The sequence below is a fragment of the Dendropsophus ebraccatus genome, chromosome 10 (assembly GCF_027789765.1).
Source record: "Dendropsophus ebraccatus isolate aDenEbr1 chromosome 10, aDenEbr1.pat, whole genome shotgun sequence".
In the NCBI taxonomy this organism is placed as follows: Eukaryota; Metazoa; Chordata; class Amphibia; order Anura; family Hylidae; genus Dendropsophus; species Dendropsophus ebraccatus.
Genome location: NC_091463.1, coordinates 21,555,357 through 21,573,205, shown reverse-complemented (window position 1 = coordinate 21,573,205; position 17,849 = coordinate 21,555,357). Strand labels below are relative to the sequence as shown.

The following is a 17,849-nucleotide window of genomic DNA, read 5'->3' as shown; positions in this document are numbered from 1 at the left end:
ACATTCAGAAACAATATTAGTTTAATTATCGGTAGATTATTCTTGCTGAGAAGCTTCAAAGCGGAGCAGGTACGGTCTTTAATGACGGTTAAGTTATCAATAAATTAGATATATGGGGAAAAAGTTAACTATAAACATAGTGCCACCTGCAGGCCATTTGTGGTAATTCCCTTCCAATTTTATTCATTTTTTTTTTTTTTTTTTTTTTTGCTATTTCACGTCAAATCTGAGGAGAAGCTCAAGGCCACTGACAAATACTATACGGGTCCAGCTGAGCTTATCCCAGGGAACAACGTCTATAAAATTCTGCTTGCAAATAGGACTGCTGGGGCCACTGTCAACAATCGCGGCCATGGATATAGCCCCAGAGGTTAGTTTGGAGAAAGCTTTAAATGGACAGGTTCCAGTTATATACTGATTAGATCTGTATAGGGAGACGCTTACTGTCAGGGGGAAAGAAGTTCTTCTTGATCCCTCTGCTCGGCTGGTTCAGCAGGCAGCGTAAAACAGAATTTTACCCTGCAAGATCATGCACGGACGCAGCAGAGCTAAGCCTAGTAGATGTAGTAGAACAGGATTTGACGTTTGGTACGACCCTTCCTGATAATGGTGTGTCATCTGTGGTCTTACATAGGACTGCAGGAACATCCAGCGTGGATTTTAACTCAAGATATTCAGGTGCAGCCCAATATAGTTAAAGAACAAATTTAGCTCTGCTACATAATCATGGCTTTGTAACGTTAATATATGAGAATTGTGTTTTATGTATATTTCCGGTAGTGTTGAGTTCTAGAGAACACAGCAGGGGTTATCCAGGTGAGAAAAACATGGCCTCCTCCCTCTGTAAACAGCACCACCCCTGTCCTCAGTTTGGGCAGCTTAGTTCTATTAAAGTGAATGGAGCCGAATTGTAATACTGCATACAACCTGAGGACAGGGGTGGTGCTATTTTTGCAAGGAAGTAGCTGTGCTTTTTCTATTCTCCTGTCTACCTGACGCTTGTTATGCTATACTATATTATGAAGTGATCGGAGTACCTGCAGTACTACACATATAACCCTTGGCAGGGTTGGCGCTGTTACCATAATATTCCCACCTTAGGGTGCCTTCACACATACCGTATCGCTGCGTATTTATCGCACAAAACTCGCATGAAACTCGCACGAAAGTAGCTGCGTTTTTTGTGCTGTTTAACTCTCCTGTGAAAATCAAAACTCGCATGTAAAAATCGCACCAAACACGCACCAAACACGCAGCGAGAATACACATACATTGACTTTATAGCAATCAGTATCACTGTGGATTTATGTGCGAGAAACTCGCATCGATAAATACGCAGCGATATGGTACGTTTGAAGGCACCCTTATATATTATATACAATACATATATTATATTCAGGGAATATGCCATAAATATTTGATAGGTGAGAGTGCTCGGGCATATCCTAGAAGATAGGAACCAGGGCCGGTGTCAGCACAGGGCTTACCTGGGCAAGTGTTGGGGCCCACAGCGCCTCTAAGGGCCCAGAGAGAGAGCGAGGGGCCCGGTGTTCTATTGTTAAGCCCCCTCACTGTAGCGCAGGTTGATCGCTGAACATTAGAGGACACAGGAGATGGAGCAGGACCTGCACAGAGAGAGAAAAGGGTGAAGGACCTGATCACATGACCTGAAGGTCCTCAACCTTACAGAGTGGAGAGCAGCCTGAGGAAGGAGAGGAAGAGGGAGAAGACTGAGCTGTAAGTGCTGCATGTCAGTGTCAGTCAGTGTCAGTAAGTCAGGGTCAGTCAGGTTCAGTTAGTCAGTGACAATAATGTGTGTTTGTGTATGTTAGTGGTGCATAGTGTGTGGATGATGGGTGCATAGTGGATGGATGCAGGGCCCACTGAGGCTCTGTAGCCCGAGGGCCTGCAAAACCCTGTAGGAACACCTATTTAGTTTCAGACACTAAAGGCTGTATTAGAAAGCTCAATGCATGGGGTAAGCAAGCTCCCTTGTCTGTGCAGTCTTTGCTTTAAAGCAAAACTGTACCCACTGCCACTCACCCCAAGCCGCTGGTATTGTTCTCTAGTCGCCAGCATGCCATGTCCGTTCCCAGGATTGGCCTTCCTCCTAGGGCCAGTGTTATAGTTAAAAATAGGGATGGTCCGAACCGAGTTCGGTTTGGGTTCGTACGAACCCGAACTCTCGGTAATGATTCCCGCTGTCTGCCCGCTCCGTGCAGCGGGCTGATCCAGCGGGAGGACCGCCTGGAAAACTGGGATACAGCCATAGCCATAGGCTGTATCCCAGTTTTCCAGGCGGTCCTCCCGCTGTATCCACCCGCTCCACGGACAGCGGGAATCTGATGCCGAGCGTTCGAGTTCATACGAACCCGAACCTCGGAGAGTTCGGACCATCCCTAGTTAAAAACAAGTATGATTTCAGTGGCGTGGTGGGGAGTCAATGGGGCTGGGCCTAGAGCTTCTGTGCCCTAGGCCTGCAGTGCCTCGCTCTCTGTACCTTTTCTTTATCGGCACACCCCATGGCTAGATTGAGGCGGGCATTGCAGGCCTAGGCCCTGCCCCCTTGACTGTGATGGGCTGAGCGGGGGGACTCTTTGTGTTGAGGTTATGGTTATGCCCGATGTTTACCCCAATGGTCGGTAACCTCCGGGAGTGTTGAGGGTCACTTGAGCACTTGAAGCCTGCAGTGGTAACAGACCCACTGGCTAGTTGGTACTGCCATTCACAGAAAGGGGAAATAACCCAAGTGGGTGCAGGTGCTGACAGATTTGACCATAGGCTCGTGCGTTTAGTGGAAAATATAACACTTTACTGAAGTAAGATTCAATTTTAACAGTACACGTGATACAGCAGTGCAAATCTTGACACATGACTTTAGTGCTGACACAGAGGTAATTAGTGCTTGTGGAAGTAGAAAGTGCTTTGTAGAGAGAGAAGAAGAGGAGTTGCCAGAGGAGCCCTGCCCATTTTAGTGAATGTGCTGTGCCGGAATAGGTGTATAGGTAGAAAGCTAAGAAAATACTTGTACTCAAGGATGTCGGTAGTGGCTCTGAACCACCTTATGCCCCCTAGTTGTGAGATACCCGTCTTAGGTGGGTAATACAAGCCCCAGTCGTCGGTTATCTAGGTTGAGCAGACTTCTAAGGTTTCCCAGTTGTCCTGCACTGCGCAGTAGGATATGTAGACCTTGCATGGTAGCTTTGTCCTACTGGGGTCAGTTCCTCTTGCTTAAGGACACTGCCCTGCACTATTAAGAGAGGTTCCTGGTGTGGGAAAGGGTTATTCCTACGTGTCTTCCTTCTCCTAAGGTGAGCTTAGCACTGCATACTGGTTATAGTTACTTGCATAAGAAAGTTTTTGGTCCCTTTGATCTTGGGTCCCTGTCAGCGGTCCCCACCAAAGCCAGGCCCTGGCTTAACTTCTCTCACACTGAATACTGGTTAGAGACTGACTCACACCTCCACCAAAACTAACTCCTCCTACAGGGGCTGAAACTAAACTCACCTGTGAGTGGTGGGGCTGAGTGTGTGTGAGAAAGCGAAGAAAAGTGATAGGTTAGAAGAAAACAAGCACCTCTGATTAGTCAGCATATAACACATGGTACAAAAACAATTAACCCTTGGTACTTCATCTGTGCAACAAGTTAACAGTAGTGACACCTTGTGGGGAAAACACAGTACTACATCTACCACTCTTGCGAACCTGAGGGAATGACTTACTAAGGTGCCATACACAGCACCAGTGGTGGGACACCACATGACCCCCTGTCTTGCTGCACCACTGGAATAAAACTTGTTTTTAACCATGATATTGGCCCCATCAGGAAGGTGTCGACTAGAGACTGGTACCAGCGGTTTGGGGTGGGTGGCGGCCGATACAGATTCATTTTAAAGGGGTAAAATAATAAAAATGTTTTATGCTTACCTGTCTGCGCTCCTCCAGTGTCTTCCTGCTTTGTCTCTGCGTCCCCTGCTGACCGCTGCCTCCTGAGCAGTGACAACCCACTCAGCCAACCACTGACCGAGACGGAACAGTGCTGTGGTCAGTGATTGGCTGAGCGGACCGTCACTGCAGAGACGGGTTGCAGTGGCTGCAGGCAGATATTAGTATATAGCCGATGGAGACTCTGTTAGTGTATAGTGGGTGCACCAGGTCCTGGAGTCCGAAACTCCTGCCATATATAATGATGCTAGTGCAGACATTAGTATAAACCAGATGGAGACTCCGTTAGTATACACTGGGTGAACCCAGGCCCTGGTGTCCAAGGCTTCTGCCATATATAATGATGCTAGTGCAGACATTAGTATATAGCAGATGGGGGCGCTTATAGTATATAGTGGGTGCACCCAGGTCCTGGAGTCCGAGGCTTTTGCCACTTATAAATCTGTAACAGAGCATCATTATAACAGAATTAGAGATTACAGATAGTGACCCAGAGCCTGGCTGGCCCACCAGAGGAACACAGCATCTTCCAGTAGCCCATGTCCATCTCCTCGAGGACCCCTGAGGGCCAGCAGAGACCCTCATGTGAAGCTGACAGTAGAGCGGATCACTGGCTGCCGGGCTTTTCACATTGTGGGGTTATTTATTGATGATACAACCTCTTAGTGCAGCTATAACCACATTTTAATATGCAAATCCATGTACACATGCCCTTCTTCTGTATAGCTGGAGGGAAGGTCTTCACAATCATGTCCTCTGGTGGGCCCAAAGTACTTGAGGCTGACACCGAGCTACCCCCAGAGATACCGCTAGATGTACGGTTGATGCATTCATATCATTATACAGGATTCGCTGCAATTATGTGATGATTATAGGAATATCATTATGACATTATAAAACTAGGAGACCTATGTGCCCTATGATACTGGTATTATTAGGATATCATATACAATAAGAAGAACGGGTCTGCTTTCCTCCAGCAACACTGTCATCTCTGTCTGTAGGATGTATGTGGTATTGCAGCTCATTCCCATTCAGTTCAGGACTAAACACAACCCACAGATAGATGGGGTGCAGCTATTACTTCTAATTTGGACGAACCCTTAAAGGTACATAGAAACCATAGGGACAGGGGGGTCCACCATTTGAAAAATGGAAACCACTCCGGTGAACTGGATGCCACCATGCCAAACAAAATCTACTGTGGAGGTCCTGATGTGCTTAGCCTAGGGGGTTGGGTCCTTTTGGTTTTATGGGGAGAGAAGAATAAGACATTGCAGACATCTCTGAAGATGTTGGGACCACCTGCCCAATCCTTCTGTTCATCTGGATTCATCTTTCGGGGAAGTGTTGGAAAGCTCCAGCACATATTATGTGTTTGTCTGGTCCCAAGTTTGGCCAATAAAAGTCAAATGTGTTTGGCCTCCTTAACAATGAACAGTGGAATATGGATTACTTATCTTATCGAAAACACATACGAGGATCAATCTCATAAGATTCCATCAGAAACCAGAGAAACCCAGAGATGCAAAGCACATCTAATAATCCATGCTGATTCTACCAATACACTAGGGCCATAGCTCTGCATGGTATCACCACTAATTGCCATGCTGCCTAGATACCACCTAATGGAGAATTTCGTGGCTGATCGTTCTCACTATTACACAGAGCGATAATCGGCCAAATCAGGACAATTTGGCCGACTATCGCTCTGTGTAATAGGGCCCTTAGATTGTCCGGGCTGCCCATCTAAGTCAGCTCACATGGTGCAACAAGCAGTAGACCAGCGCTGACGTGATTGTGATTTTTCAACATGTTAAATAAAACACGATCAGCCGACATCATGCATGTCAGCTGATGGTGGTCTTTTAACATGCACTATTTCACCAAAGGATTATCGGCCTAAACGGAAAGTAATTGGCCGATAATCATTTGGTGTAATAGGAGCTTTAAAATGTACCTGTTGTTATAACTTTCAAAATCTAAATCAACAGTAGATGTGATATAAAGCAAGTTTGCAATTTACATTAATTTTTTTTTAGTTATCATGGAAAACACGGCACTTCCTGTTTTCTGACTCTTTTTTTCTCAAAAAACAGGAAACAGTCAGAAAACAGGAAGTCCTGTGTATCCCAGGCCATCTGAGCGCTCACAGAGGGAAGACAGTCATGTGATTGATGGACACATTGAGCCAAGACTCTCTGTACTGGCCGGAATTCCTGTGTTTAGTCTGTTTTTTTTCAACCAGAAAATCTGCCTTCAGGAGACTGGACCTGGATGTCTGGTAAGTACAGCTTTGTTTTACAGCATGATAAAAAAAAATGTAAATTACAAACTTGTTATATATCACATCTACTGTTGATTTCGATTTTGAAAGTTATAACGACAGGGACACTTTATAGTTTAATCAAGAAGACCCAATAAATAACTGTAGCTGCATCACACAATCACCCAATATGTAAACCATGAATCCAGCCCCAATGTAAAGTGAAGTGATTGATCACCAATCTCAGATGTAAAAGGATCTAAAGTATAGAGAGTTCCCATGTTGTCTCCCAACTCAGGGGCTCTAGCTCAGGTTATCATCATGCTCAATCCTAATGGAGATACTGCTCCTGTACCCCACTCTTCCATTGGAGCACAGGTATTTTGTTCCTCCACATACCCTAATAACATCGCCCTCCCATAAGGGATATGCTGAGGTGGAGAATCCAGCATAAATGGAGTGACTTGTATAGTATACATAACCTTTCCTCGCCCTTCATACATGGCTCTCCAGATACTAATCTACAGGTTTCCCCATCTACACTGCTACCTCTTCTCTCTCACCTGCCGCCATGCCTGTCAATAGCGCATCCTCTGCGGTTGTTTCCTCCCTCTCCTACAAAACAAGGTAAGAGATTAGAGGCGCTGCTCAGCCGTACCCCGTAAAGCATTGCTGCACTGCACATTATATCTGACATTTCCCTCTAATGATCCCTTTGGTGGGCCGATAGATGAATGAAACAGACTATGATTCTGAGAATGTGAATCATAAAATCTGGAATTAAATCCGCCCCGTATCAGCATTTATAAAGTTATTACATTAGTCCTCTCTTTTTGTTATGTCTTTAGGATTTCCAGGAGTCAGGTTGCACCAATAGAAGCCGTATTAATAAAGGGGAAGGAATGGAGGCTGGAAATGTATAGGGCTGCATCTATAACTTTACTAATATCTGTGATTTTATGAATGCTCTTAGGTTCTAAAAGCTTAACCCTTTTAATACTATTAGTTGTATAGGTTGTATATTTGACTTTAAAGGGGCTGTCCACAAAAAGGAAAAGCCTTTTTGGTTGGGCACTGATCATAGGGTGTCCTACTGCGTGGACCCCCATCAATCAGTTGTAGTCAATGGGGGAGCAAAGGAACATGTGTTTTATATTACTGCAGTGCCTCCACAGGGGAAATGGAGTATTACACAGTTGTCATTGAGATAGATAGGCCATGTAATGCAGAGACCTACAGGGTGTGACATAGCATTCCCTATTCTTGCTAGAGTCTTGAATAGGTGATCCCTATTCAATTAGTTATTATTCACCCTTAGGCCCAGTTCACGCACAGTATGACACCGGTCGTTCTGTGACACTGCCGTATCACAGAACGTCCGGTGTCAGTGAACTTCATCTTTTTAGAATTGGGATGTGGGCACATTCGTGTGTGCCCGCATCCCAATTACCAATAGAACACAATGTAAAGTGCCTCCGAACTTTACATTGTCTGCACTGTCAATTTAGTGCTGCTGCTATTCAATGGATAGCAGCCGCACAAAACTGACATGTCATTTTTTGCTGCAGCCACTTGGAATCATGGCCAGAGTGTATACTATGGGGGACATTTATTAAGTCCTGTGTTTTTTACGCTCCAGAGCGCAGGGGATTTATGTAGAGGCGCATTGCCTCTACATAAATTCTGATTTCACAGAGCCTCTTCATGCCAGCTCAGAGCTGGAGTAGGTTTAAGTTAAGGATGGTCCGAACCTGCCGAGGTTCGGGTACGTATGAACCCGAACGCTCGGCATCAGATTCCCGCTGTCTGGCCGCTCTGTGCAGCGGCTGGATACAGCGGGAGGACCAGGGCCGTCTTACCCATTGGGCATGGTAGGCGGCTGCCCGGGGGCCCTTGCGTCCTAGGGGGCCCCTGCCCGCTGTCACAGCGGGCAGGGGCCCCCTAGGACGCAAGGGTCCCCAGGCTGCCGCCTTCCATGCCCAATTGGTAAGACGGCCCTGCGCGCGCCCCCTTCCCCTTCTCTTGCGACCGCAAGCACTTTCTTGCTTGCGATCGCAAGAGGAAATCCGGCCCCGGCTGATGCGTCGCTCCTTGGGGGATTCTCCGGGAGCACACGCATCAGGAACCTCAGTGCGCGTCGCTGGGGTTTCCTGTACCGGAAGTCCCGGCCTGGGCGCACACTGAGCTTCCGGATGTGTGCGCTCCCTGAGAATCCCCCGGGGAGCGACGCATCAGCCGGGGCAGAAGAGGAGAGGAAGCAGCGACGGGGGAGCGCTGGTAGGTGAGTTGGGTGTTTGTTTTTTTTATCTGCTGTGCAGGGGGCCATCTATAAGGGGGGAATACGGGGGAGCCATCTATAAGGGGGGAATACGGGGGAGCCATCTATAGGGGGGGATACAGGGGGAGCCATCTATAGGGGGGGATACAGGGGGGAGCCATCTATAGGGGGGATACAGGGGGGAGCCATCTATAGGGGGGGATACAGGGGGGAGCCATCTATAAGGGGGTGATACAGGGGGAGCCATCTATAGGGGGGATACAGGGGGGAGCCATCTATAGGGGGGGATACAGGGGGAGCCATCTATAGGGGGGGATACAGGGGGAGCCATCTATAAGGGAAGAATACGGGGGAGCCATCCATAGGGGGGAGCCATCTATAGGGGGGATACAGGGGGGAGCCATCTATAGGGGGGGAATAAGGGGGAGCCATCTATAGGGGGGATACAGGGGGAGCCATCTATAGGGGGGGATACAGGGGGGAGCCATCTATAGGGGGGATACAGGGGGAGCCATCTATAGGGGGGGATACAGGGGGAGCCATCTATAAGGGGGGAATACGGGGGAGCCATCTATAGGGGGGATACAGGGGGAGCCATCTATAAGGGGGGAATACGGGGGAGCCATCTATAGGGGGGATACAGGGGGGAGCCATCTATAGGGGGGGATACAGGGGGAGCCATCTATAGGGGGGATACAGGGGGAGCCATCTATAAGGGGGGAATACGGGGGCGCCATCTATAGGGGGGATACAGGGGGGAGCCATCTATAGGGGGGATATAGGGGGAGTCACCTATAGGGGGGGAATAAGGGGGAGACATCTATAGGGGGGGATACAGGGGGAGCCATCTATAGGGGGGGGATACGGGGGGGAGCCATCTATAGGGGGGGATACAGGGGGGAGCCATCTATAGGGGGGGGATACAGGGGGGAGCCATCTATAGGGGGGGTACAGGGGGAGCCATCTATAGGGGGGATACAGGGGGGAGCCATCTATAGGGGGGGATACAGGGGGAGCCATCTATAGGGGGGATACAGGGGGAGCCATCTATAGGGGGGATACAGGGGGGAGCCATCTATAGGGGGGGATACAGGGGGGAGCCATCTATAGGGGGGGATACAGGGGGGAGCCATCTATAGGGGGGGAGCCATCTATAGGGGGGATACAGGGGGAGCCATCTATAGGGGGGGATACAGGGGGGGAGCCATCTATAGGGGGAATACAGGGGGGAGCCATCTATAGGGGGGGATACAGGGGGGAGCCATCTATAGGGGGGATACAGGGGGGAGCCATCTATAGGGGGGATACAGGGGGGAGCTGGGTACCTCTATATGACTGGATGAGGTGATAGTGATCTGTGTACAGTGGATTAGTCAGTAGCAGCGGTGGTGTTAGTCAGTATGCGGTGGTAATATTTGTTGCTTGTTATCTGGCATATATATATAGAGAAGGGCAAAACAACATGTCTCATATAGACAGAGGGGCAACAACATGACTATTATATTATATATGAACCATGTTGTTTCCCTGTATTCTGTATAGATGAGACATGTTGCACTGGTGTGACAATAAACCCTGCAGATTGCTGTTGGAAGTGCGTTTTTTGGATACTTTGAAGCCAACCTGGTCTGGTTTGGTGCGGCACGCACGCACGGTTATTTTTTGTTTTTGCGCTGCTGAAAGACTGTATTGTGAATTAAAGTTTATGTTAACAATAATTAGTATTTTTTATTGTACGTAATTGTACTGGCTAGGGGCGGGGTTGCAAAGATGGGGGGGGGGGGGGTTTTGATGGCGGCGGCCGCGGGGGGTGGGGCCCAATTCGCACCTCTGCCCAGGGGCCCATAATGCTGTTAAGACGGCCCTGGGGAGGACCACCTGGAAAACTGGGAGACAGCCTATGGCTATGGCCTGTATCCACCCACCCTCCTGTATCCACCCTCTCCACGGAGCGGGCAGACAGCGGGAATCATTGCCGAGAGTTCGGGTTCGTACGAGTCCGAACCTCGGCAGGTTCGGACCATCCGTAGTTTGCGCCCCCCCTGTCCCGCCCCCTCTCCGCCCCACTGGCGAAGGTGGCGTAAAATGGCCAGATGCGAATATTTTATTGGCAAAACGGCCATTTGCGAATAAATTAAGTTGCATCTGGCCGTTTTACGACAACAAATACAACTTTTTTGCTTGATAACTTTCCCTCTATGTGTATACACTCCGACCAGGATTTCATTGACTTCAGTGTAATGTAAATTTTCAATTGATCACGGCCAGTGTTGCAATTTGCAACAATAGCCGTGATTAATTGAAAATTTACGTTGTGTGAACATAGCCTAATAGGGTATTTGTAAATGGGTTTTCTTAACTAGACAAATTACTTATAGACAAGAGATAGATGCCCAATTTCTCATTCACATACACATGCATGCTTGGATCAGCTGAATGTGCATATTTACATCCCTAGTGACAAGAAGCTGCTGCCAGATGAATATTACAAAGTAATGTTTCAGCATGTATAATTCCCTTTTCTCTTATTTTTTTTCAGCACTTTTAGGCCCATATGTCTGTGAGGAGATCTCCACTTTTCATCTTCTGCATAGACATAGTGGTACTATGGTTAAAAAAAAAAAAACTTTTGAGAGGTCAGGGTCTGGGTGTTCAGATCACCACTGATAATTAGAACCAGCTGGGAAGAATAATACTCGGCTCACTACAGGAGATGTAAATTTACCATAGAAAGATGAGGAGAGCGGCGAGCTGTGGACGGAAGTGCTCAGCCAAGCATTTCTCTTGCCTCTAACTAGGGATCATTAGGGATCTGAACACCCAAAACCTGACCGGTCAAAACTTTGTACACCTCTCTATCACACGTCAAATGTTTAGTGAAATAATAATAACCCATCCAATGAAAACATTCTGTCTTCCCAAAGCCACCATTAGGGGGAGCTTTCTGTATACTGAGCTATTATTATAATATATAAACATTATGCTGTAAAACTCCCTCCTAGTCACCTAGCGGTAACTACAGACAGATAAAATATAATCTTTTACTGGATTCGGAGCTCTGTATCAGTAAACCACACCCGACCTACATCATAGTCACAAAATATCACCGAAAAAATTCACATTGTAGACAACACTGCCTTGACCAAAAATGTACTTGTAAGCATAGCTGTGTGTTGGAGCAGGCGATGGGATTTGAACTCAGGGCTCCGGCACACATGATGTGTATATATTCTTTCCAGATGTAGGATCATTTGAACTTGTCAGCATTAACCCAATGTACGGGGAGAAGTGTGAGTTCCCTATCTGGGATGTTTGCACAATGCTCTCCTTCTCTCGCATGCAAATCCTCAGCTGCTCTTACAACTGCACTTTTGTCTCTTTTTTTTCGACTGCACCTAAAAACTTATCTTCTGCCCTGGACAAGGATAAATATAATAATAAAGTTTCTGGGAACGTACAAGCCCCACCATGCCCCTTCCCTGTTTGGAGCCCATGAGAATACATTTCTGCCTTTCTCATATTCGGCTCCTCCCAGCTTCCCCCACAGAGATCTGACTAACATGCTGGGGAGCTAGTTGCCAGCTCAGCTGGAAAGGAATTTAACCACTTCGGACCTTGCAACAGTAAAGTGATTGCAGGCGAGACAAGCCGGGACTCTTCTCTCTCCTGGCCGGGAGGGGTTGATGGAAATAGTTCACAGCGAAACTTCTTCTTTATTTTGAATGCCAAGTAGAGTATTTTCTGTCTTTTTCTGCATGAGCAGATGTGCGAAAGGCAAATGCGCTCGCTCCGGGTATAGCACGCAAAGAAATGTATGGATCGAAACAAATTTGTATGGGTTTGGAGACAACGCAGCTCCATATCTTCGGTATCATTTATTGGTGGCCTCAATGTCTTCGGTGTAGACTGGAAGTCCAACATCTCCTTCTGTACGGGACAGTCCTGAGTATGATGTGAAATTCTCCACCCATTTGTAGTTGCACATGCTCAATTTGCTGTTACGACAGCAGCCAAGGACTGGAAATAGTCAACCGATCAGAACAATTAGGAAGAGTATACCGTAAATAATCCTTGATAACCAGAGTTTTAGCAAAAAGTGGAACATTCTAATCTAGAAGTAATGCTTGGTTAACGTAGGATGATGTTACGTCTTCACCGAAGAAACTTCTATAGGAATACTATGGTCTTGCCTGTGTATACTCAATGTAAACAGTGTTTATAGCATAGCGGCAACCTTGATGGCACTCACGGAGTGATGGAACCCATGCCTTTTGCTTTTGGGTTGTACAGAACTCCCATGCAGGACAAAGGAGGATTGGCCTAATGGTCATGGAAAGGGCAAGGAAAGAGTAGTAAGCCCCAGGCCCTTCTGGTCTACTATGTAGATAATTGAAGACATAGAAAACCCAACCAATCCTATTCCTGTATGAGGCAGAGACAAGAAGATCTGGGAATACCCATAAACTTTAGATCATTGGATCCACAGACAATATCCAAGGTTTCTCAAGAATTTTTGAGGTTCTATGTTCATATATCAATGATCTCCCTGGTCCCTAGGGCTCGTGTTCCTGCATTCCTTGCCCAAAATGCTTAACATATAGTCTCTCTGTTTCTCATAAAGGTCTAGCCCTGTATCTACAACAAATAGTGGTTTATTGGTGACTTCCCATGCATAATTTCCATATATATTTTTCTGTGTCCTAGAAAGTCCCAGCCCTGTAAATGAAGAATGGCTTATTGGTGATCCACTTGGTCCTAGGGAGCATGTTCTTGTGTCTTCTCCCCATCTTCACCCTTGTCTTAAGTACTTTAGTTCTCTGATTCCCAGAGAGTCCTAGCTCTGTATGTACAAAGTGGCTTGTTGGTGATCCCCCTGACCCCCAGGGCACATATCCCTCTGCTCCTTCCCAAGTTTTACCCATGGCCTATACAATATACTTTTCATATAGCCTCTCTGTTTCCTAAGAGCACTGCCTTCCAGGTGTAGATGGCTCCAGATCGCTCCTCTTAACTGTATCAACCAGGTCACTTGTTTTAGAACTGACGTGAAGATTTCCTTCAAACATCTTCTGCCATCAATACGTCTTTTTAATGTATTTGACTGAATGCAATCTTTTGCATAAGGACACCTCAAGGACATATGTTCTTTTATATGCCGTTCCCTCTTGATGTGTCATCCTATACTAACATAGTGACTACAAAAGTATTACATGTACCCATCTACATGTCTGTGTCTGTCAAACAGAATATCTACTTGACGTTACCATGAAAGGACCAGCATCAGTCGCCTTACAGTGTGAACTATGTCTTCAAGAATGTAAAGTACTTGCCACAACTAAGTAATCCATCAAGGTGGGAAGTTTAAGAAAATATCCTCCAGACAAATAAGTTCCTATAGGAGTTTGAATGGGGAGGAAATAGTTGATGTTGTCACAAGGAAACGGTTCACGTTGTCATAAAAAGCCCCGTAGGTGGGATCGTAGCACTGGTGGAAGACAACCACTTTATAAGGCTGTTCAGTAAATACCTTGTACTATGGACGCTACCTGTTTACGAGTGTGTGTTGTATCTGGCTGTGTGTGCAGCTATTTGTAGTGACTCACAAAGAACCACAAATTTAAGAGTCTCGTAATAGGAAAAATAAACGTTTCACTGCTATGACTTGGAGGATGTCCGGGATAAGAAAAAAAGGATCCGACTTTTTTCTTCTTCCCAGAAACAGTGTTCCTTTCTCATGGGACAGTGGGACTTTTGCCAATGCAATTTAATAATACCGATTACAGCCTGTGCCCTAAAGTGGCGCTGTTTATGGAAAGACATTGGACAAAAGTTACTAACAGCCAACGAACAAGCATTTGCTTATTTTTCGACTGGGGCAATTATTGGCCAAACAGGGATCCGAGGTAGCCACCCCTATAAGGGAATTTGAAAAAAGACGTTTGTGGCAGGCTTAGGATTGCATCCAACATCCAATGCCAAATGCCAAACATTTGGGTATGGACGAACCTGAATGTTTGCCAAATCATGGACCCATCATTGCTCATGGACCCAATCCAAATAACAAGCAATGCCATGATATGCTTAAGTTGGGCCACTGAGGGTCATTCAACACATTTTTGCTGACTGTGGGCCTAACAGATCAAGTGGCTATTTGCCTTCTTTAGCAATGGGTTATAATGCTCAAATGGTTTGGATTTTTTTTTTCCTTAGGGGAAATGCTTAGTCAATGGTGACAGTAAAGAAGACAGCACTCCCCCACCAAATGACATAGCCATAATGTAGTTGCAACTTTCGTTTTACAGGAGTTTCACACCACAGTTGGACAAACAAAGAGAGTAACCACAAGCTCTTTAAACCCAACCAAATACCTACAGGGAGCATGGCCTGACTATTTACCTCTAATGTCAGAGCACCTCACAGCTATCAGACCACCACCAACCAGACCACAAAACTGCTAAAGTAATCAGAGGACCTTTGATGGGCAGGGGGGCTTTCATTCTCCACCCACAGGTATCTGAACTCCAAACATGCTTTGAAACTTGAGCCAGAGGGGGGTGAGTGTTTATGGAGGCAGTGAGCAGACACCAAGCACTCCTTCCACCACCTCCCGGAATTCCTCTGCAGTTGATTGTTCACATTGTATTACCCTTTGTGTGAGGTGAGGCTTGGTGTGAGCTCTCCTCTGTGCTAACAATGGTTCCCTAAGCACTCCTATCTGTAGTATTGATGGGGTGCTACATTACATTCTCAAAAAATTCTTACCGGTTAGTACGAATCATTGTGCTTCCATCTTCTACCACTTACGTATGATATGATTTTATAGTTCTCCAATTCTGGGATCCAATGCTGCAGCTGGCCATGACCATTAGATAGCTTCTCATAATCAAACGTGCTCCTAGGTATCGGGCATGCATCTTTATTTTATCAGACAGAAGAAATAATTGACTTTTCTAATTGCGCTTATCTCCTAGAAGAACAAAATTGGACTAATGAGAGTCATACACATCAGATAGTTGACTAATCCCCCATGGTCATCAGTTATGGCCAACATCTTAAGCATTTACGTCATATCTACAGGAGATTGAGATGCAGATCTCCAAATGGGTCACCTGATCCCCAGGTTCCCGTTGAGTGAGGGTCCCAGACATTTACAAATTACGGCAAGCAAAGGAATCTTTATATTCTTCAGGATTAAGCAAATAGAATAAGGAAAAGTATTGAATTGGTGAGGGTGCAACCTCTAGGGCTTCCAATGATGACCCCCCCCCCCCCCCCCCAATGAGGGTTCTTGGTTTTCCAATTAAATAGAACGATGGTGCGAATACTTGGCCCCTAGTTCATACACAATTTCTATGGGACTTTGAAGATAACCAAGCTCTAAACTCTTTGTAAGTCCTATAGAGAGTGAATAGAAGTGGGGCCAACATACACACCACACACTCAAGAGACCCCTGGGGGGGGGGGGAGTCCTACTAATCATATGCCTACATACAATCCTGTGGGGGTCAGTTTTAATCTTGGCATAACCCTTTTAATCACCCACAGCAGCAGTAAGTGACAACCTACCCAAAAGGGCAGCAACGTCTATCTGGAATCTGGCTTTACAGGCCATGTCGGGGTTGTGTGATATTTTCTCCAGAAATAGAAATATGCGTTTTTTAAGGATTTAGATTGCATATGCATTGCATATGTCACTGCATAACCAAGCCGGTTCATCCTTCACTGAGGAACAGTATCATCAGTTATCTGTTCCATCAACACAATACACATGAACGTTCGGCCCAGCTTTCATGTGTTCCCTATAAGGAGGGTAGGGGTAAGGTGTCAGACTGCTCTGTCACCAGCTTATCACTCTAAGAACAAAAGGGCTGGGCATAGAAAACACTCAGGAGATCCCCATACACCTTATACTGTCAGCCGAGAGTTGGTTTTCTTACTTCATTATAAAGTGTTTAGGGGCCTATAATACCTTATAGGGCTCTGAGTATCTTTGGGGTCTACCAGTAACCTATATGGGATTTAGTCACTGCCCCTCCTACCTGCCTCCCAGAATAGAGATACAAAAAAAATGGCTGAATAAAGTTTTGTGTTTTTGTTTTCTTGATTGTTTTTCATGAACTATTTAATATAAAATAAAAATTCTAGTGAAAAAAGTAAAAAAAAAATAAAGTTAAGAATTTAAATTCTGCACATTTTGCGACAATACTCATGGATCAGACTATTTGCATTTTGATGGTGGTTATGAAAGCCGCAGTGAGTAGAGCTGATCCCGTAAAAGAAACCGGAGAGGTCGGAGGGAACTCCCAGGGGGCAGACATGTAAATCACCACTTGTGAATCTGACGGGATTATTTGCATAGATCAATATAAGGAATAACAGTAGTGTGTATTGAAAGGCAGCTACTATTACCTGGTAACGGATACAGTCACTGGTACAGAACGGACATGTCTGGCTTTGTTGGGTTGTCAGGTGTAATTGAAGGGAGCGAAAAAAAGGAAATTTGAAGAAAAAATAAAATAAATCAAGAAAAATCAATCTCCAAAAATTATTGGACGTGCTTAGAAATTCTCTTAGAATTTATGAGGACCATAAAAACCCTTAGCTCTAGCTCTGACAATTATCCCTGCTAACTCTAATACACGAAGAGTCCCTTTCATTGTTTACCCAGGCAAGATGCCGCACATGGAGTAGTGGCTGTGCCTGGTACTGCAAGTCTCATTTATCTGAATTGTAGCACAAGGCACAGCCACAACTGAACTCTTTGTGTATTGGGGAACATCTCAGCGCAGTATATTGCGTCTTCATCTAAAACACAGGTTAAATAGATCTTAGACACTCTTTGTGCCTCGCCTGACAAGGAGGTGTGGCTTACCAGGAAGGGGTGTGGCCTCGCAACAAAGGGGCATATGTTACAATGTCATAGGCTGCGCCAAAACTTAGGTTTAGGTTTTGTAAACCAACCACAAGAAGGCATACAAGGGAGGTCTGAAACTGAAGGCTGGTTTTATGGCTCAAAAAAAAAAAAATCAAAATACTGCGTGTGTGAATGTAGCCTTAGTATACTTGGTAAAACAGGCTGTTAATTGCCCTGTGTACAAGGGCTGGCGATCAGCCAACCAACAAGAAAATATTCTTTTGTTGGCTGATTAAATCTTTTGTGCGGCCATATATATATGTTATGGTTATTAACCACACACCTCCTTGCCTAAACGGTATGTGTGGCCTTTAAACAGAACTGAGAGAGTTGGGCCAATGTGTCTTTTTGGTTGCAATGTTCCTTTAAGTAATGCTTTAAAAAAAAAAAGAAAAAAAATTATTATGTAATATAGTCAGATGTCAGATATGTCAGATATACAGTAC

The 17,849-nt window shown here is 45.8% G+C and overlaps 1 long non-coding RNA gene across 1 annotated transcript in view; it reads left to right on the top strand.

The window, feature by feature from the left end:
• Positions 1-255: 255 nt before the first annotated feature.
• The window catches only part of LOC138802893 (uncharacterized), a 69,082-nt gene continuing 51,488 nt past the window's right edge, over positions 256-17,849 (top strand). Inside the window, exons 1-2 of the long non-coding RNA XR_011364825.1 lie at positions 256-370; positions 6,045-6,229. This is a non-coding gene — a long non-coding RNA (uncharacterized lncRNA). The remainder of the gene's footprint in view (positions 371-6,044; positions 6,230-17,849) is intronic.